Genomic DNA, 23,699 nt, shown 5'->3' with positions numbered 1-23,699 from the left:
GACTCCTCAGTTAAGACTCTGTAAGTGACATTGTTATATTTTGGAAGAACATGATTTGATGATATTATTCCAAGTTTGTTTTCTGATATTTGTTTTTGTTTGCCACTCATTTGTTTCTTCATGTGCCATTGTTTTTCTGTGGATCCTTCTCTAAAGTTATTTTTTTCAAAACTAATTGGAGAATTCCACTTTTATTTTGATATAACAATTATTAGTTTCAGCCCATTTTTACAGCGTGAGGCTTATTTTTAATCGTGACTCCATCGCTCTGTGTATGCAGGAGGATAAGTAACTTTGCTGGCTCACTTCACGTACTTTTAGCTCATTATTTCTTTACAATAACCCTACGAGATAGGAATCATTATCCCCATTTTATAGATGAGGAAATGGAGAGTCCAATGGATTAAGTAACACGGCCAAGATTATAGAGCTGTTCTCCCTTCCTCTGAGCTGCTACAGGGTTGATAAACATGTCTTAAATATCTTTATCCATATCACGGTTAAAATGTTGAATAAATCCAGGCCAAGGATGGCCTGTTTCCAGTGCCCTCCAGGGTGGAGGGAAACGTTAATCAACATCTTCTGGGAACAGTTTTTCAACCACTTAGTAATCCACCCTGTCAAATCTGATACTCTGTTTATTGACAGTATTATTGTTTTTGAAAACGCTTTTACGTATAAAAGCTTCAAACACGTTTTTAAAAGGTTAGCTATTTTAAACATTTGTAATCGGTTCTGGTATAATATGGGGCACACCCAGACAAAAATAAACTTCTTTGAGATCGAATTATCTTAAGTGGGGCCGTTCATTTGGTTTGTCCACCAGAAACTTGATTTTGAAAGCCAAATCAGACCCAGTGAGTTCTGGTACTACTGATGTAATTCTATCTAGAGGGCTTCTTCAACTCAGGATTTCATGTGATAAACAAAGAATTTGTTGAGAATCCTTAAATCCCATGCTCTGCAATGAGAACTACGTAAAACTCACTATCATATACAACTAACCACAAATGCATCCTGCTGTACTAGTTTCTGTTTCTTCCCAGAAGGCAGTGAAGGTAGTGCTAATCTTCAGCCACAGTGTCCAAGGAAAGGGCCTCTTTCATTAGCCAGACCGAACCCTTCTTCCAGGTCCTGGGGACCTGCCCCTGGGTGTCTCTCTCGCATGGGTGGTGCTGGGTTGTCTACTACTTGTTTTAGGATCCTTATTACTACCTACAAAAAAAGCCCTAGGCTTATACTTTTGTACAAAAAAGAGTCTTTAAGAACAAAGTTTTCATCCGTTGTTATCCACAGATTTCACTTTTCTCAGCAGTGTGCTCGTTTACACGGGCACGTCTGCGGGATGGGGCGGTGCTCTCTGTCAGCTTTTTTACTCTAACCATTCATCATCAGCTTCTTAAATATTTTACTATTTATTGATGATCTTCTGTGTGCCAAGCACTGTTAGATACAGTCTTGGGTTTTTTAAAAAGCATATGGGAATTCTGCCACCAGGCAGCTTACACCCTGGTGTGAAAGGCATACCTTAAGGACGTCATTCTACAAATACAGCGTGTAGGTATGAACTTTGTTCATGCTCTGAAGGAAAGGTACTGTTATAAGAGCTTATGATGGAAGGGCCTGCCATGGTCTGGGGTGGAGGAGGTGCATTAGGAAGGAAGCACTGTTCTGAGAGAAAGATGTGAATTAGCCGAGGGTCTGGGCCAGCCTCAGAGAGAAGCTCGCCCAGGTTCTGGGGCAAGAGGGCTATGGCATACTCAAGAATTTGCACAGAGTTTAGTGTGGCTGGGGGCAAAGGCGAGACAAAGGATGGAGCCGGACAAGGATGGCCCCAAACAAGCCTGGTGAAGTGGGCCTGTGCCTTAGGCCAGCCACTGCCCAGAGGTGTCTCAGGGTTTTTGTTGTTAAGTGCAGATGCCCCCTTGGTCTGTCTGGGAGTTGATGCCAACTGCTTACACGGTTGGAGTGAATTTTTGCGGTGCGGCCTGAGGTGAGCAGGTGCAGTCCGGGGCTGGAGATGCCACAGGCATCCTCTGTGGCTCAGTGGTTCACGAGCAGACATCACAGAGCACCTACTTCAGGGCAGGATGGATGCCTCTCTGTCAGTGCTGTGGCCAGAATGCAGGGAGAGTGATGTGCCCTGCACCATTTACTCCCATGGTTAACATTATTTACGCTTTCCAGCAAAGCATGAAAATGTTCATTTGCATAAACTGACTCATCATGTAGTCTGCTTCAGGACAACTAAATCTACTTCTAGACATAAATATCCTAGGTTCCATTCATTCAAGCCTATAAAGTTTGCATTTCACTGGAATGGCGTGGAGAGGGCCTTGTAGAGTGAAAGGTAGTGCCTCTCCCCTATAACGACACTACACCTGGTGATTCTGGGGGAGGAGCTGCTTGCAGACCCTTCACAGAAACTAGTTTTGAGATCCTACGCAGTTGAGGTTGGGTCTGGGTGTAAGAAGCAGAATGTATAGAAGTGAGTGGTTGAGGTGGGACATGGGAGCCCCCCACTGCCATCCTAGGATGTGGCCTCCTTGTGGGGCTCCTTGCACACCGGTGTCAGAGCAGCAAGGATGCTCAGCCCTCCTCTGACACCCTGCACCTGCACCCACATGCAGCCCCGCTTCCCTGGAATGCTGCCATGTCTTAGAGGAGAGGAGGGTTCTCTGCCTGTGTAAGGGCTGGGGGCCATTCTGAAGAGGATAGAGAAGGCAGGGAGTGGGGAGGGGAAGCACGTGTGTCAGATGGATGGACTCATGGGCTGTGAAAACGTCACAAGGATGTCATCAGGAGAGAGGTTGAAAGTAGAGGGAACAGGACATGAGGCGGGACAGGGCAGCACAGTCTGAGGGGCATGAGGGAACAGCAGGACTGGGGGCCTGACTGCATCCTTGGGGGACATGAAAGAGAGAAGGTGGAGAGTAAGAAAATAGGGAGTGAAGGCAGGAATGGTGATCTGAAGAGACTTGAACCCTGAAAGTGAGGGATGAAGCTCTGAGTGGTAACCTAGTGATGGAAAAAAAGGAGAATGGGAAATACAGCCATGGCAGAGGAAGGGTGGCCACCCGCCCTAGGTCAGCCTCACACAGGACAAGCCTAGACTGGAGAAAACACATGAGCCCGAGACCCTTGATGCTGCCCTCTCCCTTTCCTGCTGTGCGGTGGGCAGACTGAGAAGCTGGGTGACACTGCAGCGTGGAGAAGGCTCAAGGGGTGTGGGGGTGTGTGTGTTTGCGCGTGCGCACGCTGAACAGTCAAGACTCCTCACTCAGAAGGCGTCTCAGACCGCAGTTTCCTGCAGGCTGGGCCCCCTCCGGCTCACGCTGGAAACCGCCACCTCTGTGCAGGGCTGAGGGACTGCAGACAAGCACAGCACCACCTTCACTCAGGGATGTAGCAGCTCGCGCTGGGGCAGGGATGGGGCAGCTGGGGGCAGCCATCCTCACCTGCAACAGCTTGATATGAGAATACTCACAGGTGGTTTCCTGGAATTAGAAGTAGCCAGAAAGTTGTACATATTTTTAAAGGTAAGATTATTTCTACTTTCTAGACTGTGATTCATTTTCATTTACTGGAAAACACTGGACATTTATGCCTCATCTTTTTCTGTTTTCTGTGCCCCAAACTACTAATCCCAAATACTGAGTATCCGTGAACCCATATTATGAAAAGCCCCCACAGCTTCTGAAAATGGAATTCCCTAGAACACACAGGAAACAGACCACTAGTAATGAGCCTTGACAGTCTCTTGGTCCAGGTCTCTTTTGGAACCCAGAAGCATTGAGGAGACACGTCTTTGCACAGTTTTGAAAAGCTGCCAGTAGTGGACGTTTATAGCAGACGTGAAACCTCTTCAGAGATGGCCATTTCCTGTACTGACATTAGCAGCCATTTGAAGGAAGGCCCTGTTCACAGGAAAATGTGCACCAAATCTCCCTTATATTCTGTATCCGGCAATTTGGTACTTGAATAGAGAACTCCTTGTAGTGACTATTTTGAAAACTTTCACTCATACTACCAAAAAAGCAATTTCCTCCATCGTCTGACTGCGCCAGCTGGGACAGACATGTCTTCTCCTGTCCTTCCAAATTTATCATTATTTCTTAGGAGCTTTGCACCTTTAATCATGGCCTTTCATTTTAGACAGACTAATCAGATAGTGATGCCTTCTGTAGAGAGAGTGAGAGAGCAAGGAGAAAGAAACGCAGACTCCTCCCGTCACCAAATATTAGCTGCATGTTTGAAATGTGCCAGAACGGGGCAGCGATGTAGTTACAGCGCCTGGTGCGGCTGTGGCGCTCCCTGTACGCGCAGAGACCGGCTGGGCGTGGAGTGTGACCACAGTACGCTGCCTTCCAAATTCAGATCAAAATATGCAAGAGTTTTGTGAATATCAAACACCATTTTGTATTTGATATGCATATCAGATTTTGTATTTGTGCATATCAAACGCACAAAGCCTTACTGGTTTTGAATTTATGGTAGTTTAGAGAGGACTTGGGCTGATGTTCACATTCCCAGTATCTATAGAAGAAAAAAATGTTTCCTAAAAAGCAAATGATGAATATGTAGGAAATTATAGGGGAAATACTCATTATTCATGCTGCCTTTACAGCATGCTATCCCACCAAATAAACGCCGCTAATCATAGGTAATTCCTCCCTATTTATTAAAGTAGGTCCTGGCAGAGACCCTATTTGGCAGTGTTCTATTAGCCATAACTCTGTGTTATTGTACAGTCTCATAAAAAATCAATCTCTATTTTGCTAAAAGAATCCAGAATTTCAGATTTCCATTACATAAGTTGTTTCATCATCCCAACTGGTCTGAACAAATAAGGTTTTATTATTTTTTTTTATTAAAAATGTTGAAATAACAGAATCTTTGCTTGTTACACATAATACCAACTTCCAGATAATTCCATCATCTAAGTCCCAAAGAGAAAATCAGGTTTCCCAGTATATTTCCTTTCACATCAGAGCATTCCTTTGTATAGTATTTGTAGATAGCACTACTGTCAGTGTGAGTTGTGTAGGTAAGTTTGGCCAAAAAGACAGAAGTGTGGCTTCTTGTGGCTACTGTTTTGGAGATCTGTGGCTGTTTGCAACTTTGCTCTGAAGAAAATTGACTGGATACCATAACAAATACTTAGGGAGTTCTTCTAAGATTGAGTGGTCAGGAAAGAACTCTCTTAGAAGATGTATTCAAGCTGAAATGTGAAGGTTGAAAATGGCATTTGAGGAGAGAGGAACACAGAAATTTTGGTGTTTGGCTGTTCCTCTGTAGCCGTGTGTGTGGTGTGAGGTAGAAGTCTTGGTTGACCAGATAACTGAGGAGAGGCCAGAGTAGGTGACTGGAGCACATGGGCTAATGGCATGAGATGAAGTTATGAAGGTAGTCAGGGAATTTCTTGGTAAGATGGCATTATTAGATCATGCTTTAAGCCATAAGAGACAAAATATAATGACAGGAAATTAAAAGTTATAGCCAAGATCAAAGCAAGATATGTGTCTCTGTGGATCAGAAAACAAGAAGGGAGATGCAAAGCAGGTCCACAGCTGAAGCCACTAGTGCCCAGGCTCTTGGGGAAAGCAGGTAGAAAGGCTGGTAACTTGGTTCCTGCAACGTATCAAAGACTAGATATGTACTGACGAAGTGGCAAGTGGAGTCAGGCTCACTGCTTAAAATCAGCACTGTTTGTAAGTGAGAGAGGGCACCCTCACTTATGTCAGGGGGCTGATAAAAGTGACTGCTAACCAGTGCCTAGAATGATGGCTAGAATGAAGTGTGTATCTCTAAGTAAGTATGGAGTGTCAGGCTCCGGGTCCCGACCAGGACCTGAGCCAAACTACTGCTGGCTCAGTGACAGGATCCGCAGTGTTTCTGTCACTGAGGGTAGGATCTCTGAGCCATCATTTAAGATTCTATTCACGATGGGTACCCAGGCACTTGTGGGGACATGGTACACATAGAGACCGGGACAGAGACAGATGAGAGAGAATGTCCCACTGAAAATGAATTTGTACACCAACATTCCAAAACACATGAGGAACTACAGGACGTGGAGAAAAGGGAACCATCACACACTGTTGGAGGGAATGTAAATTGGTGCAGCCACTATGGAAAACAGTATGGAGACTCCTCAAAAAATTAAGAATTGAAATACCATAGAATCCAGCAATACAACTTCTGGGTATTTACTCAAAGGAAAAAAACACTAATTAGAAAACACGTATGCACCCTAAGTGATCATCAGTAGATGAATGGATAGAAGGGATGTGGTGTGCACGTGTGTGTGCATGTACACAACAGAATACCACTCACCCATAATAAAGGAGGAAATCTTGCCAATTGTGACAACATGGGTGGTTCTAGAGAGTATTATGCTAAGGCAGAGAAAGAAATAGTGTATGATCTCATGTATATGCAGAATGTAAAAAACAAAATAAAACCAAATATAAAGGAATTCATAGATACAGAGAAAAAATGGCCTGCTGCCAGAGGGGAAGGGCAGGGGAGGGGTGAAAAAATAGGTGGAGGAAATTAAGAAATACAAAGCTCCAGTTATAAAATAAGTAAGTCATGGGGATGTAATATACAGCATAAGGAATATCGTCAATAATGCAGTAATTTTTACAGGGACATACCGTTACTAGACTTATTGTGGTGATCATTTTGTAATGTATTTTAATGTCAAATCACCATGTTGTACACCTGAAACTTAATATTTGTACATCAACTAAATTTCAAAGTCAAGTAATTAAAAAATTTTTAAGAATGCAGCAGAGAGAGAAAAAAGAAATTTTAAAAAATGTGAAAAAGCAGCCAAGAGGCATGAAAGATATTTTGAGATTCTCCAATAAACTTCTAGTAAGAGGTTCTCAACAAAAGAACCAAACAAACAGCCAACAAATTTTTATTTTACCAGAATTTTAAAAAGACTTGAGTTCTCAAATTGAAAGCATACTCCCTAGGACTGAGCAGGATCAATAAAAGAAATCCAAACTTGGACGTATTGTAGTGAAACTTCCCAACATCAAGGATAGAGGATCTCAAAGCCTGATTTCAGTTAGGTTGCAGACATCTCTCATCAACAGCCCTTGATGCCAGAACACATGGAATAGTATCTTCAACATGCAAAAGAGAATAATTGTCAAGAGAGACTTCTCTGTAGCTAAACTATCTTTCAAGAATAGGAATGAGATGAAGATATTTTAAGAAGTACAAAGAATCTTGCTAAAAGAATTGTTAAATAATGCATATTACAAGAAGAGAAGTGATCCCAGAGGGAAGTTGTAGGCTGCATGGAAGAATAGTGAGTATTGGAATTGTTGAAATGGCATATAAATTAGTAAAAATATAAATATAAATATAATTTAATAAGGACCACGAAAGTAACTATTTTCCTCATGTTTATATCAAAAGGTGGAACTAAAATTCCAGGTAACAATGACAAGAAGGAAGTTATAAAACCACAGGTATTACCATAAATATACATGGATTAAGATTACGTTTAAATACTAAAATATAATCAGCTAGATTAAAAAAAAATTAAGCAGTTACATGCTGCGTGAGGAGCAAACACCACCAAATGGCTAAAAATAATATGACAGAGATACTACAACAACATTAACCAGAAGAAAATGGGGTAACTATCAGACAGTGCAGGTGTAGGGCCCCCCCAAAAAAGCATTAGTAAGGATAAAATTCTGTGTAGTTATAAAATAGAGGTAGGAGTGTACCGGGTCACCTGGGGCCTGTGGGCCAATCAGGGGTTTGGGCAGTCAGTGCGGACAGTATGGAGGGCAGGGCAGAGGCCGAGCGGTGTCGGGGTGAGCCAGGCAGAAGGACTGAGAGGGATGTCTCCCGGATGCCAGGAGGGCCTGTTTGGAGGAAAGTGGGCTGGTACCCAGTGCGTGCTGCTCAGAGGTGAAGTGTGATGTGGACCTCTGGGTGGTGGTCACTCAGCGTGACCGCTTTGGAGCGGGCCAGGGTGAGTAAAGGGGCCTGGGGGAAGCTGAAGCCTTGCCAGTGGGAAGGAAATGGCTACACCCTTGTTCATTCCCACCTGAGTCTGGTTTGGAAATTAAAGCCAAGTTAGTGCTGCACTGTCTGCCACGCTGCAGATGCAGTGAGACTCCAGATGGAAGACTGTTTCTCACAAGAAATGCAGCACAGGGCATGAGGTGATGCTCCTGAAACTCAAGCCTTTCTCAGAGGGTATTACTTTAACACAGTATTTATAACTTGAGGAAGCACATTTTGTCCTCATGCTGGTGCTGGATGGCTGGATGGCAGGAAACACTGGGCAGCTGCTGAGATGAATGAGCTGAGTCTGCTGTGTGGAGTCCTGCGAGGATGTCACTGTCTTTGAATTTTGATTTCTGGCTCTCACCCACCCCACCTCCACTCTAACCCTGGCCCTGCAGACCACTCCTGCACTTGTCACTGTTAGGGCCATATTTATAAAACAAGCTGTATATTAACTATGGACAATTTGCAGATATCACTCAAGTCACGGCCTACAGATAATTCTGACATACTCGCTCCCCACTAGCTTGGTACCAAAAGGAAAAACAAATGGCATGTCAAAATTCCATGGTTATTGAGGAGTGAAGAGGGACAGAAATTCATTCTCAACTTGTTCCCTAAGTGATCAGGGTCTTGATCATTGGTTGTCATCATTAACAAATCAATTTTTAGAGTCTCCTGTGGCATGAAGAATTAGGCATGTTAATTTACTAGATCGGATTACAAAGCGATACTGTCTGCTAATAGCTTATAGCATCATAAAGATTACATGTTAGAGACAGACAAGTTTTGCACTGTACCACTTATGTCATTTCAGACAACTATTTAACCTCTATGAGCTGCAGTTCTCACATATGTAAAATAGGAATAATAATGTTAACCTCACATTATTGTAAGGATTAACGGAGGTAATGCTTTTCTAGAACAGTGTCCAGCACCTAGAACTGTGCTTAGCTAACTGCAGGTGCTCAGTAAGTATTCCAGGAAGGAATGAAGCTGGGGCAAGGAAGTAAGGGAGGGAGGGATGTAAAGCCCCCAGGCACAGAGCACTCTTTTATTTATTCGACAGAAAGCCAAGAACAGTGACATAAGCAGAATTCCCCAGAGCAGCCTTTTGGAGAAGAAATTTACATATGCTGCTAACATAACACACATATATGTATTTAAGATTAGAACATTTTATTCTAATTTGAAAAGAAATATGCAACCCAATGCTCACAGCAGCACTATTTTACAGTACCAAAGACATGAAAGCAACCTAAATGTCCAACAACTAATGACTGGATAAAGAAGTATTCCACACAATGGAATACTACTCAGCCATAAAAAATAAAATGTCATTTGCAGCAACATGGGTGGACCTGGAGATTATCATACTAAGTAAAGCAAGCCAGAAAGAAAAAGAAAAATACCATATGATATCCCTTATATGTGGAATCTAAAAACATGACACAAATGAACTTATTTATAAAACAGAAAGAGACTCACAGACATAGAAAACAAACTTATGGTTACCAGCAGGGGAATGGGGGTTGGAGGGATAAATTGGGAGTTCGAGATTTGCAGACACTAACTACTATATATAAAATAGATAAACAACAAGTCCTACTGTACAGCACAGGGAACGATATTCAATATCTTGTAATAGCCTATAATGAAAAAGACTATGAAAAGGCATATGTATAACTGAATCACTATGCTGTACACCACATATTAACACAACATTGTAAAACCAACTATGCTTCAATTTTTTGAAAAAGATTAGAATGTTTTAAAAAAATCGAATTGGGTGGTTCTGTCTTTGGGCCTGACAGTGAGAACTAATCAGAAGGAATGAAGTAGCTCTGATGATGGGCGGAGGGAGGGGCTCAGATGAAAGGGAGTCAGGCAGCAATTCTGGAGGGAGAAACAAGATAGAAAAGAAGGGGAGGGGAGGAGGCTGCCTGTCCTGCAGAAGCTGCTCGGTGTCACTTCTTCAGTGGCTTCCAAACACATGTGACCCTTTGGATATCAGAGGCAATCTGGCTGGAGGCTGCAAAAGACCAGAATTTCTGTTTAATAAATTGAATTTCTACAGAACAAATGTTCACTGATGCTCATATGAGCGTGAATACGTTCTCTGGTTTCCCTCCTTCCCCTCGCCCTTCACTCTCTCTCTCTCCCCCCATTTCTTTCCTGAGACAGATAAACTCATTAACTATAGAAAATGATAATCCATCTGGCTGAGCCCTGCTCCACAGCCCCTACTCAAGAAAAACATAGACAGTGAGCGCATAAACCTTGGTTACCGACAGAGACACAGTGTCCCAGTGCCCCGAGTGTGGGACTCCTGCCGTTTCCATATGCCATTTCGCAGTGTCATGGAGTTCGGAGGATAAACTGATCCACGGCATTAACAAGTGTTGCAAGCAGTACTTCGGTGCCCAGGAGGGATTTGGAAAGGCACTTGCTGTGCTTGCCAGGCCTCTTTGCGTAGGTGAAATCACAAGTTCTTTTTCCTAAGTCATTTCATTCCCTGCAAAATGCACCCCCCTCCCCAAAATGCCCTTGTGAATGAGAGGAAAATGACTAGTTCGAGGAACTGACCGAGTTCTTAGATGCTGGGGAGGAATGGCTTGTCTGATGGGGACATCACTAGTTAGTGGCACAGCTTATTAAAGACACACAGCCTGGCTGAACAGCTGCATTGCAGCCCCTTCCTTTCTTCCCATCTCCTGTGGGTCATTTCTTATGACAAAGACCAAATTCACGCCCATGATTACAGAATGAAATATATGTATCACCTGCTTTTATGTTTCCTGGGCTTTTGAGGTAGATGTAATATTTGCAACTGAGAAATACAGTTTACTCAGGAACATACAGTGATTTAAACAAAAAATTCATTATTTCATCGTGGAAATTAATGGGCCTGATGGTTAGATGGAACAGAGAGCCATCCAGAGTCTTAGATTCAAATTCAGCCCTGATGTCAAGTTTCCAGTTTTGGTTGATCCATAAAGATGCTCAAATGTCTTTACAGAATTAGCAAACAAGTACAAATAATTCAAGTGATGGTGCCAGGGAATCACAGAGTACATCCATCTCCCCTTGTGGCTTATCTGTGGCAATTCCTGCTTTAAAAATGTGACTGCCACTCCTCCTTTAATTATGCATGTGTGCCTCTCTCTGCCTTTTTTTGAAAGCCTTTGCATTTATAGGCTGCTGGCCTGAACAGGAGTGAGGTGTGAAAGGTACAGTCACCTTGAGCTCCAGGCCCTGCCCGTGAAGAGCTCTGCTGACCCTGACCCTGGAGACTCCCCCTTGTGTGGACCTGACACACGAGTGGGTGATAAGGGTGGGTTCTGCCTTACGTTGGCTCACTCACCACCAGGGTTGAATCAGCTGATCCAGCAGGTAGAGTAGTCTGTGTGCCCTTTCTTCCTCACAGCACATCACTATTACCTGTATAACCTTTGTTCCATGCTCAGGACACTGGACTTTTTTGGGGGGTGGGAGTAATCAGGCTTATTTATTTTATTTTATATTTTAGGTACCTGGGCTTGAACCCAGGATCTCGTGCATGCTAAGCACTGCACTCTTCCACCGAGCTATGCCCCCTGGACTTTTTATCAGTTCCTTGAATACTTAGTGTTGTTCTGTGCCCAAGGACCCCTGCACCTACTGTTCCTTCTGCCCAGAGTATTCTTCAGCAGTCTAATTTTGACTCATCTATCAGTCCCCAGCTAAAATGTCTCCTCTGCTTGGAAGTTCTTCCTGACCTGCCACTTTAGAGTAGGTCCCCCTCTACTGACCTCTACAGAAGGCTCTCTGGTGCTCACCAGACTTGTTACTTTTCAGTGTCTGGTCCTTCCACAGTGATGTAAGCATCATGAGGACAGAAACCACTGTCTGCCTTATTTCCCACTTTATCTCTATAATGCCTGGCACATAATGGGTGCTCAGTAACTGCTGAATGAATGAATGAACTAATGAGCAAATGAACAAACAGTTAAATGGGTTCTCCTGGTGTGTCTCCCCAAAGGTGTATGCCACATCAATGATGGGGATTTTTCTTTGATCAAAAATATATATGGAGCTTTGTTTTCCAGCTAGAAAGTTCAAATCTCTGAGCTGGGAAATCCATTCACCAATTATTAGTCCTTGTGCCAGCAAGAGTTTGAGAGCAGCAAAGAGAAGTCAGCTATCAGTGTTGAGTGGAGTTGGAAAACGGTGGCGATTGGTACAACGGAAAGCTTACGAAATTCTCTTTACTTTTCTGGCACCAGGATTTAGTTTGAAGGAAATTTCCAGAATACAAACCACATAAATCTACTCAAATGTAAATAAAAATAATATTCTGTAGCAAACATATAGTATTCGGGGTCATCCCTGTTTGTATTACCCCAGTCACTGGTTCTCTGTCCGCTGAATTCAATAATCAGATATTGACTACAGCTTTTCTCATTGCTCTAAAAACAATTTTTTTTTATTGGAGTACTTGCTTGTCCATAGCTCGCAAAGTTGCAAACTACTAATAATCCCAGGTCTGTGCTAAACAGCACTGGTTCTAGTGCTAGTCCTGCTCTGCCAGTTTGGTTGCAAAGGCCCTCATCCCTTCTGTGCAACAGCTTTCCATTTATAGGTGGGCGGTGATGCGAATATTTGCCTCAGTAGGAAGCTGCCTATGACAGTATCTCTAAAAGGAGTTATATCCTTCAGTTCCCAAAAGATGGCATATTAGTGTGCTGCACACCTAGAGCAAGTCAGTGGACTGAGAGCAACTTTTCTAGGCTATTACATCTTTAAACTGAAGGGGTAGAAGCAGGTGTTCTCTGATTCCTTCTAGCTCTAAACAGTCTATTATTCACTTTAACAATTGTAAGCTCTGCCCCTTCCACCCCTTTACTCTCACAGGCATGTGCCAAGAATATATCTGTCCATCCCAATCCTACAGAAGACTGGTAGAGGGAGAGGAATGCAGATGACAGAGCTTATGGTATGAAGTCTTTCCAAATACCAACAAATGAGAAAGTAGGAGAAATGCCTAAAGGGTCCCCTCTTCCTATTCACTGTGGTGGAGTCTGGTTGGGTGTTTTGAAGCCCTCCCAGGACTAAGCAGGATAAGGGACACTTCAGTAGCAAGGTTCACCCTGACTGTACCGCCTGTGGTTGGTTGTCAACTACCACACTTGTGAACCTCAACTCATCATAGTTTTTTTTTAATCCTGGGAAGTACTTGTGCCCCTCAAATTTTTTCCTTCTCCCTGATGAAAATTAATCACTTAGTTACATTGTTTTGAATTTTATCCATTAGAAATTCTTTTGAGTCAATGAAAATTTCTCCTTCAAAATGCAAATACCTCTATGAAATAATCAATCGTTAACAACTGTAATTTAATAAGATTGCTTTCTTTTAATACCTTGATGAGATGAGACTTTTCTAAAGGAAGCTTGGGAGTTTTGATTAGGTGAAGAGGAATCTTTTTGGGGGGGATGCACTGGGGAAGGCAGGATTTGTGAGGCACTACTGAGACCATTGGTAAGTCCTCCAGCCTGGGTAAAAAAGGAAAGTTTCTAGGAAATAAGAGAGAAAAAGAGTGATGACAAATGGTACTTATTTCAATACTTTGATGTAGGTTCTAGAGCTGGTCCAGCACTAGGACTGGCCTTGAGGAACTGAGTATGGAAGAGATTGCCCCGACAGGAACTTATGAGTCTAAACTGAGTAGCTGCATGTAAACAAAGGCCACCTAGGCTTTCAGAGAGAATTCTTTTCCCCAGCAGCATAAAGAGCCCTTTCTAGCAAGAATAGCTGTAATTCGCAGAAGTGTTAAAATCTACTTCCAACTGTAAAAATACTGAAATATCCAGGGCATAGCAAGGCAGCCGTTCTGCCCTGTGATATAATGTGTGATCTTAAAAAGTAATGAAAATAGAATAAGGCATTGTAAAGATATTGCTCTAATAAATACAATTCTGTTTGCTGGCTTTTTTCCTGCTAGCAAATTGTATTACTCCATCAGCTTGGTAGGCCATCAATAATGTCTTCAGAGAATAACTTGTGAAAACTGAGATACTCTATGGCAGGATTTTTTGAAGACAATGTAATTTGGCATTTCTCAATTTTCTTTGATTCTGCACAGAGAAAATAGAAGACTGTGATAAATATTTTCCACAAATGGCGTCTTAAATGGAAACACAGCTGGTAGCAACAGTATGCTGTTATTTGGATGTTGGATTTCAGGTTTTCTGTGTGAAACAACCATGCTGGCAGATTTATTGGTTTCTCATTTTTTCAGTACTTTTTTTCAGTTGTGAATTTGGTTTTGCCTGTAGGCTTCTGGTGGTGAGAGGTAATGCCAGGCTGCTGGTGTATCTGTACTCAGTGGAATCAGAGTTGTGTATTAGGGGCTACTGAAATGGATTGGAGATGTTTTAATTTCACTATAAGAAGTTAACAAAGTGCACAGAGCTAATCTAAGGCAAAACTTAGATTGGGGAGGTTTAAGGAGGCAGTGAGGTCGACTGGGAAGAGAACAGATTCAGGAAACAGTTGCTGGGTTCTGAGCTCAGCTCCTCCATTTACTGGCTGTACCACTTTGGGCAGATTACATAGCCTCTCAGAACCTTGGGGTCTACAACCATACATTTCTGTAATCAAGATAATAAACATCACAGGTATAATTAGTTATCAGTGAAATAGTGGATATTAAATTGTTCTATTATACCTAAGGACTTAGTACAATCTTTGCTGCCCTGGTACCTGCCCAGCTTTTCATAGCTTTTGAAATAACTGTTGCCACCAATGCCCACCCCACCACCACCAGTCTCAACTCAAAGCTTATTCTTACAGGGCTTTGTGCTCTGTAAGATGAACACTTTCAGCCTCTATCTTGGTACTTTGGAACTCTTGGCTCTCTGGATGCTCATTCTTTGGACATTCCCTCTCAGAAACCAGCTGCCATGTTTTGAGAAGCAAATCAAGAGGCCACATAAGGGTTCTGGTCAGAAGTCCCTGCTTGTGCTTATTCCTCAGCCACCCCAGCTCAGGTGCCAGAATGATAATGAAGAAACCATCTTGGTATCGTGTCATCAAGTAGATCCTCTTGCCCCAGCTGTTCCAACCTGTGGCTATTGTGAGACACCTCTACCCATCCCAGCTGACATTATTGAACAGAGATCTCCTCCTACACCTCTTTTTAATTTCTGATGCACACAATACGTGAACATAAGAAAATGGTTGTGACTCTATACTATTACATTTTGGAATGGCTTATTACATGGCAGCAGATAACTACGACCATTTGCCATTTGTCCATAGACACTTAGATACTCTTCTCATATTAATTCCATACTAGCTTCGCCAGGGCACAATGGAAACCTGGGAACAAGGGAGAAGTGTGGTCAGTGAACATGCCAAGAGCTTGGAAGAGAACTAGAGTTACTTCTGGTCTTGATTACTGTACTTCTGTAGAAATGCTTGAAACCATATAGTGTGAATCCTCCAGTTTCCTCCTGCTTTTTAAAAATTTTGTTAGCTATTCAGTTCCTTTGGCTTTCCATGTAAGTTTAAGAATAATCTTATCTATATCTACAAAAACTCTTACTAAGACATTTTTAGAACTGTGTTTAACCTATAAATCAATTTGGGGAGAATTGACATCTTTGCTTTATTGAGTCTTCTAATCCACGAACACAGTATGTCTATTTATTTAGATCTTCCTATGTTTCTTTCATCAGTGTTTTATAATCTTCAACATATAGATACTGTGTATGGTATTTTTATTTATAAAAATTTTTTAATCACAGTGTGTACAGCACAATGTCCCAGTCATGCATATACATACATATATTCGTTTTCAGTATATGGTCTTTTTAGATTTATACCTAAGTATTTAATTTTTATAGCAATTATAACTCATACTGTGTCTTTAATATTGATTTTCATATATTTATTGTTGGTATAATTAATTTTTGTGTTTATTATTCTGTGACTTTACTGAATTCTGAGTTTATTATTCTGTGACTTTACTCAATTCATTTATTAGTTCTAGGACTGCTTTTATAAATTCCTTGGGATTTTCTACACAGGCAGTCATGTCATCTGCAAATAGGGCCAGTTTATTTTTTCCTTTTTTATCTCTTTTCCTGCCTTATTGCACTGGCTAATACTTCTAGTATTGTGTTGAATAAGAATGGCAATGGACATCCTTTCCTTTTCCCCAATTTTAGTGAGAAAACATCCAGTCTTAAGTGTTTGCCAATGGACATAGTATATAAATTGCCCTTGACTCAGTGGCATTTCAGCCTCTTCACCAGATCTATAAATGGACAACAGGTTGATATGCTCAGCTTACAGTCAGTTCTCATATGTAGTGGAGTTTCATCATTTGGGAATGGATAGACTTAAATAGCATCTTCTCTTATCCCAGCTGAGACGTGCTTCACATCTGTCAAGGCTCCTCATTTCTCAGCCTCCACTTCCCACATGTTCTTTAGGGCACCTGCTCTTGTCACTATTATTCAGTGTGACACATCTACTCCTCCACTCTTGCCCATTAACCATCCCCTAGAGTGGTTTTTGTTGTTTTTGTTGTTGTTCTGGTTTTGGGGGTGTTTCCCCCTAGGAGTTACAATCTGTACATAGAATAAAGATCTGAATTGGGAGAGAGGGTTAAGGGGAAAGAGGGGTCCAGGATGACTGACTGGCTACTTCAGAAACCAGCCCTGCACGGTGCACAGAGAGCTGCACACAGTCCTGCTTGGTCTAGACCTTCATTTCTGATCCATGATTCAGACAGTGGGAAAGGGCCTTCCTACCATTTTCAAGCAGACAGGCTTATCCAGATAGTGTTTCACTATGCACTGCACTCAGCAAAGTTCTATCTCAGAAGATTTCCTAGACTATAGCATTAGGTTGGCTATTAGTATTAGTTTTAAGTTGTATTGTTGTGATTTTTAAAAATCTACATTGTGTCTTCATAGGCATTTTAATAGTAAATTGGGAATGCTGTATCAGAGGTAACATTTTAGATGCCATTTTAACTATGAGTACCCTGGCTGATTACTGATTTTGTCACAGGCAGTCATAGTCCCTCCTATAAATGGGCAAAACAGCAAACAGGTCATTCATTGTTCTCTCAGAAGAAAAGTATTGCTAGAGGTTTCTTGGTGCCATCAAGTTAAATTCAAGTGGTTTTGCTACTTCTGTGCTACATCTGAATTCCTGATTCACTTCCCCGTTGACAATGGCAAAACAAACAGGTTTCCAAAAGCGCCTTCTTTTTGTGAACATTTACTCTTCCTTGATCTCCTTTCCCTTATTCCTCCCTTTGAAAAAATACTGTGTGCAATATTTATGTCTGTGTATGATGTCTGCATTACTGAAAAGTGTCAAGTCTTACAAGGTGATTAGCATGAGAAAAGATTAGTCATGGCTGCAGTGGCTTGTCTAGAAACAAGATTAAACTAACTAGAGTAATTTGATCTGTAAGTAGGGATTTGATGATATAAGTAAGTGAATGAATATATATTTCTATAATCTGGAGGGAGTGATATATGTTTGCCTTGGGGGGCAGGGGAGGGTGGAGAACCAGCCTTCTGTGTGTACCTAGCCTTCAGATAGTGTGAAAGGAGGATTCGTTAGTAAAGAGAGCTCTGCATACACCTATATCAGAAATATTTTCTCTTATAGACACTGTTGTGGAATTCAGGGAGACCATTAAAAAGCACATAACTTTTTTTATTACATGTTTTAATGTAATCATATGAGGAAATATGTTTAAAAGAGGAACCCATTTTTCTGAGCAACTGGGGTAGTAGTTCTATTTTTGGACTATTGTATTATGTTTATCTATGTTTCTATCTCTTTTGTTGATACCACACTCTTCAATTACTGAAGCTTTATCGTAAATCTTAATATTAGGTTATGTGAGTTCTCCAATTTTATTCTTTTCCAGAATTATTTAGACTATTCTAGTGTCTTCTGAGTTTCCATATACATTTTAGAGCCAGCTTGTCTATATCTACAAATACCATGTTGGGATTTTTATTACAATTGCATTATAGGTCAGTTTGAGGGGAACTGACATCATTACTACATTCATCTTCACATTTGAAGGATAGTTTCTCTAGATAAAGATTTCTTGGTTGAAATTTGTTTTTTTAAGCATTATTATCCTCCTGTTTTCTGTCTTCATTGTTTTTGATAATTAGTCGTTTCCCCTGTATGTGACACGTTGTTTTTCTCTTGCTACTTTCAAGGTTTTCTCTTTAAACAGTCTGACTGTGATGTGTATGGGTAAGATTTTCTTTGCATTTATCATTCTTGGAGATAGTTGATCCATTCTTGGATCTATAAGCTAATGCTTTGTTTTGATGTTAAGTTGAGAAAAGTTTTGGACATTATTTCTTCAACTATTTTTTAGTCCCCTTCTCTTTTTCCACTTATTGTGAGATGTGTATTACACATACATTGAAAATGTGACTGTCTCATAGGTATTTGAGGATTCTGCTAATTTTTTTTCAGTTATTTTTCACTCTGTTCTACAGATTTGATATTTCTATTGATCTGTCTTCTAGTTTACTAATTATTTCTCCTGTCATATCATATCTGCTGTCAAATCCACTAGTGACCTTTTCATTTCAACTCTAGAGTTTACATTTGGTTCTTTTTTTACAGTTTTTATTTCTCCATCAAGATTCCCTCCTGTCCCTTCTTTTCCTTTACTATTTCCCTTCAATCCTTTGAGCATAATTTACTTTAACTCCTTAAAAATATTTATAGTATCTGCTTTAATGACTTTGTCTTCTAAACCTAACATCTGGGCCCATTCAGAGTCAGTTTCTTTTGACAGCTTTATTCCTGAGTATGGTTCCTACTTTCCTGTTTTTCACATGTGTATTGTAAATTTTCTTTTGCTGCTCTAACAAATTATCACAAGCTTAGTGGCCTAAAACAACACAGATTATCTTACAGTTCCATTGGCCAGGAGCCTACCACAGATCTCACTGGGCTACAATTAACGTGTCAGCAGGTCTGTACTTCTTCCTGGAGGTTCTAGGGGAGAACCTGTTTCCCGACCTCTTCCAGCTTTTAGGGGCTGCACACATTCCTTGGTTCATGATTCCCTTCCTGAATCTTCAAAACCAACAGCATAACAACTCTCTGACCTGCTTCCATCATCACAGCTCTTTCTCTGACCATAGCCAAGAATGGGTCTCTGGTTTTAAGGATTCATGTGATTAGACTGGAGCTACCTGGATGATCCAGGGTAATTTCCCCATCTCAAGGTTTTTAACCTTAATCACATCTGCAAAGTTCATTTTGCTGTGTAAGATAAACATTCGCAGGCTCTGGAGATGAGGTTGGGGATTTATCTGGAGGGCATTTTTCTCCTACTATAACGTGTCTAAAGATTTTTTTAACTGAAAACTGAACATTTAAAATGATAATATTAACTCTGTGTTATGTTTTATTGTTCTGAAGGTTGTTACTGGCTGTTTTGTTGTGGGCTGTTTTTTTAACTTGCCTGCATGTAAACTGTGGAGTGGGCAATGCAGCTAATTAATGATGGCTTTGCTCAGTTTTTTATTTTTTTAGCCTAGCTTCCTAAGGGTCTTTCCTGTGTTTGCACAGCTCAGTGGTCAGCCAGTGATGTGGCTAGAGGTACTGCTCAAACATCTTGAACCTGTAAGGTGTCCCCTTCTACTTTGTATGGGAAGGTGTATGCGTTCAAAGTTGAAGCCAGTTCTCGCCTCCCTTGGCTTTTACTTTTTGCCAAGCTCTCTTGTGTCTCCCTCCTGTAAGTCCAGTTTCCTAGTTACCTAGGTGAAATGGAGCACCTGTCTCAGTCCTTTTGTGGCTCATTCAGGTAGGGGCAGTGGATGCAAATAGCCCCAGGCAAGCAGGCCATGGACTTCTGCTTCTCTTACTCTAGGCTCTAGTTATTTTTAACAAATAAACACATCTCAGTTTGTTGTTTAACTTTGGTCAATTTCTCATGCCCTGAAGTGGTTGTTTTTGGCAATTCCGTCCAGCGTTATACTTGTTTTTTCCAGAGAAGACTCTCTGATCACATCATCTTTACCAAAGTTTACATAAGGTTGTTTTAGAATAAATTTAGCTGAAATAAAGTCCTTAGAAGGGCTTAACTTATTTGTTATAATTATCATTATTCTTGCTGGAGACAACTATCTAGTCTGATCTATATCTAATACATATTCATAGTTATCCATTATAGAGTGTTTTTTTGGATGAGATCCTCCCCCAGCCTCTTACTTCTAGAAACTCCTTTACTACATACAGCTGTCAGACAGACTTTCCCTGGAAAGGGCCAGTAGTCAGTATTCGGGCATTGCAAGTTGTACAGTCACTTACTCAGTATCGCTGCTGCAGGCACGAAAGCAGCTGTGGACAGCATGTACATGGGTAAGTGTGGCTGTATGCCAGCACAGCTGTTTACAGAAACATGCTGCAGGTGGGATATGGCCTTCGGGCCACCATTTCCAAGCCCTGCTACAGGCTCACTTACTTTCTCACGATTCTACACCTGAGCAGGGCCATGCTCTGCCCCAACAGGCTGTATTTTCCTTTGAAAATCACTGAAGAGAGCACCTCTGCTTCCCAGCACACAGTCCAGCACCTCCAACAGCTCCCGACACCTGTGTTCTGGGAGCCTAAGACTTCTTTAAGAGCTACGGGCTCTTGAGTACTTGGCATCTGTATCAAAAAGAAGACCGTCACTTCTGGAATGTATGTAAACAACACTCAGTGTTGTTAGACAGAGGCACACTGTAGTACAGATACAGACACACAACCTGGTAAACTTACTGATGGCAGTCTAGACTTCATCTTCTCTTTAAAACTGGGTCGTGCAGCTTTTTATTAGTTTTTAATTTTTATAAATCTAATTTTTCCTTCCAAACAAAGGAAAGGTATGTGCATTTTAAAAACTGCAGTGTTCCCTTCTTGATTTAACACCTATCTTTTGAGATTATTAAATCTTCAGGTTATCTATTAACGTAACTGTTCTCTACACAATGGCTTTTACCTAGAAATTGAAACACAACATTAAATCAGTTTTTAATACTGTTTTATTAAATATACCATATGTTCCAGTAACATATATGCTGTGCTTATTGTATTTTTAATTTTTACCATATTTTTAACCCCTAAAATTGTTTCGTTTGTCAGTATTCATAGATTTTCCCCTATTAAGCATTCTCTTTATTCTTCATTCCTCCTTACACCTTAGACCTCCCATCTATCTTGGCTCACTTTCCCTCTACCAGAGGTATGTAATTTAGAAAATCCTTTTGTTAAGATCCGCTGGTGACAAATTGGCAGTTTTTCTTCGTCCAAAAATGTCTATTTCATTTTCAGTCTTTTTAAAAAATTAAGACTTAATTTTTTCTAAACAGTTTTAGGTTCACAACAAAGTTGAGTGGAATATACAGCGGTTTCCCATATGCTCCCTTCCCCACACATGCAGAGCCTCCCCCATTATCCTCATTCTCCACCAGATGGGACATTTGTTACAACTGATGAACCTAAACTGACACACGATTGTCATCCAAAGTCGACAGTTTACATTAGGGTTCGCTCTCGGTGCTGTACATTTTATGGGTTTGGACAAATGTATCCTTCATTACGGAATCATACAGAGTATTTTCACTCCCCTGAAAATCCTCCATGCTCTGCCTATTCATCCCTCCCCGACTCTGAACTCCTGGTAACCACTGATCTTTTTATTGTCCCCATAGTTTTGCCTTTTCCAGAATGTCATATAGTTCAAATGTCATCTTTTCAGACTGGCTTCTTTCACTCAGTACTATGCATTTAAAGTTCCTCCATGTCTTTTCATAGTTTGATAAGTCCTTTCTTTTTAGCACTGGATGATAATCCATTGTCTGGATATACCATAGTTGTTGGGTTTTTTTTTTTTTTTAATATTACCACATTTTCACTAGACTCATTTATTGATGTTTCTTCACTGTGGTGGCAAAGTAAAATTTCTCCATGCACAAAGAATGTCCAGTTGACCAAAGATGATGCAGGAAGGGCCTCTTTCAGTTGGCGAACATTTCTCACTGTGCTATTAGTCTGAGGGTGGGCCTGGATAGGAAAGCAAATTCCAGTGCCCAGAGCTAGCCCAGCATGGGCCAGGAGGGAAAAAAAGTTGCCCAGCCCAGCCTAGCCCTCTGCCCCCTGCACCAGCTGAGAAATGTGCACGAGGTGGACCAGGCTGAGGCCAGGCTACTAGAGTCCCGCAATGAGTCCCCGCTGTCCTGCGATCCCGATGTGTCCTGCTCACTAGAGTGCTGGCTGTCGCTGGATGTACTGTAGTCTGTATCTATTCACCTACTGAAGGACATCTTGGTTGCTTCCAAGTTTTGGCAATTATGAACAGAGCAGCTGTAAATATCCACGTGGAGGTGTTTGTGTGGACACAAGTTTTCAGTTCCTTAGGGTCAATACCGAGGAGCACAGTTCCTGGATACTATGGTTTGGTTTCATTTGTTCAGCATGTTTAGTTTTGTAAGAAACAACCAAACTCTTCCAAAGTGACAGTACCAGTTTGCATTCTCACTAGCAATGAATGAAAATTCCTGTCGTTCCACATCCTCGCTAGCATTTGGTGGTGTCAGTGTTCTGCATCTTGGCCATTCTAGTAAGTGTGCATTGATGTCTCATTGTTTTAGTTTGCATTTCCCTGATGACACATAACATGGAGCATCTTTTCATATGACCAAGCACCACCTCTCTTCTCACGAGAACACACCAATGGAGCCAAGCGAAGACACAGTCTATGGCAGGGCTGCACTGCCCCTCCCCTCCACACACACCAGTGGTGGTGCTTCTTCATGGGGGTCCCAGGCTGTGCTGTTCCACACACACCCCCAGCCAGAGCTTACACCGCCATCCAGTCCCAAGGCTGCCTCTGTGCAGTGGGCCCCAACCCTCTCCCCAGGCTCCTCACAAATCTCCAGCAGCCCATCCCGGCTCACATCTAGGGCTGGGGATCATAGGGACCCTCTGTGCCAGTTTCTGTTAGTCTTTTTGCCAAGCGGCTACCACTTTCTCCTCCGAGCCTCAGAAGCTCCCGCTGACCTCCCGGCTGGAGAGAGGGCATCCCAGCCTGAGGGTGCCTTTCTTCCTATGCCACTCCCTCCGTGCAGGACCGGTCCTGAACTGATTTTTTTTTCTTTTTTCTTTCTTCTTTTTTTCTTACCAGATTTTGTGAGAATCCTTCTGTATTTAGAAGTGAGACACTCTGCCAGAGTTCAGTAGGTGTTCTGTGCGATTCAACGGGTTTGTAGATGTAATTCTTGGTGAATCTATGAGAGAGGGCATGCTTTGAGTCTCTCTACTCCATCATCTTGGCACCTCCCCACTGTATGCATTTTATTTCCCACTGTCCCCCCACCTTTTCCCTTTGTTGAATTATTTTATTCTCTTTGAAGTTCTTATCTTTCATTACTTTTGAAAATTCTAAGTCACTATGGCTTCATATATTGCTTCTGTCCCATTTTCTTCCTTCTCTCACTTGAGACTTCAGTTAACATATATCTTTATTGTTCATCTCATTCTCGCTCCATGTCTTACTGATGAATTCTTTTGACCTGCCTCCCAGTTCTCTAATTCTTTTCTTGGCTGTGACAAGTCTGATATTAAA

At 41.6% G+C, this 23,699-nt stretch overlaps 1 protein-coding gene and 1 long non-coding RNA gene across 6 annotated transcripts in view; one reads left to right on the top strand and one right to left on the bottom strand.

Annotated features, from left to right (window-relative positions):
* Positions 1-23,699, top strand: part of SMYD3 (SET and MYND domain containing 3) — a 557,874-nt gene that overhangs the window by 512,437 nt on the left and 21,738 nt on the right. The gene's annotated exons all lie outside the window — the stretch shown is intronic.
* The window catches only part of LOC106730067, a 58,952-nt gene continuing 44,952 nt past the window's right edge, over positions 9,700-23,699 (bottom strand). For both annotated transcript variants that reach the window (XR_001366497.2, XR_001366496.2), the window contains one exon: positions 9,700-10,075. This is a non-coding gene — a long non-coding RNA (uncharacterized LOC106730067). The remainder of the gene's footprint in view (positions 10,076-23,699) is intronic.

Source organism: Camelus ferus, chromosome 23, assembly GCF_009834535.1.
Source record: "Camelus ferus isolate YT-003-E chromosome 23, BCGSAC_Cfer_1.0, whole genome shotgun sequence".
Lineage (NCBI taxonomy): Eukaryota > Metazoa > Chordata > Mammalia > Artiodactyla > Camelidae > Camelus > Camelus ferus.
The sequence above is the reverse complement of the archived record's forward strand: the minus strand, read 5'-3'. Positions and strand labels throughout refer to the sequence as shown.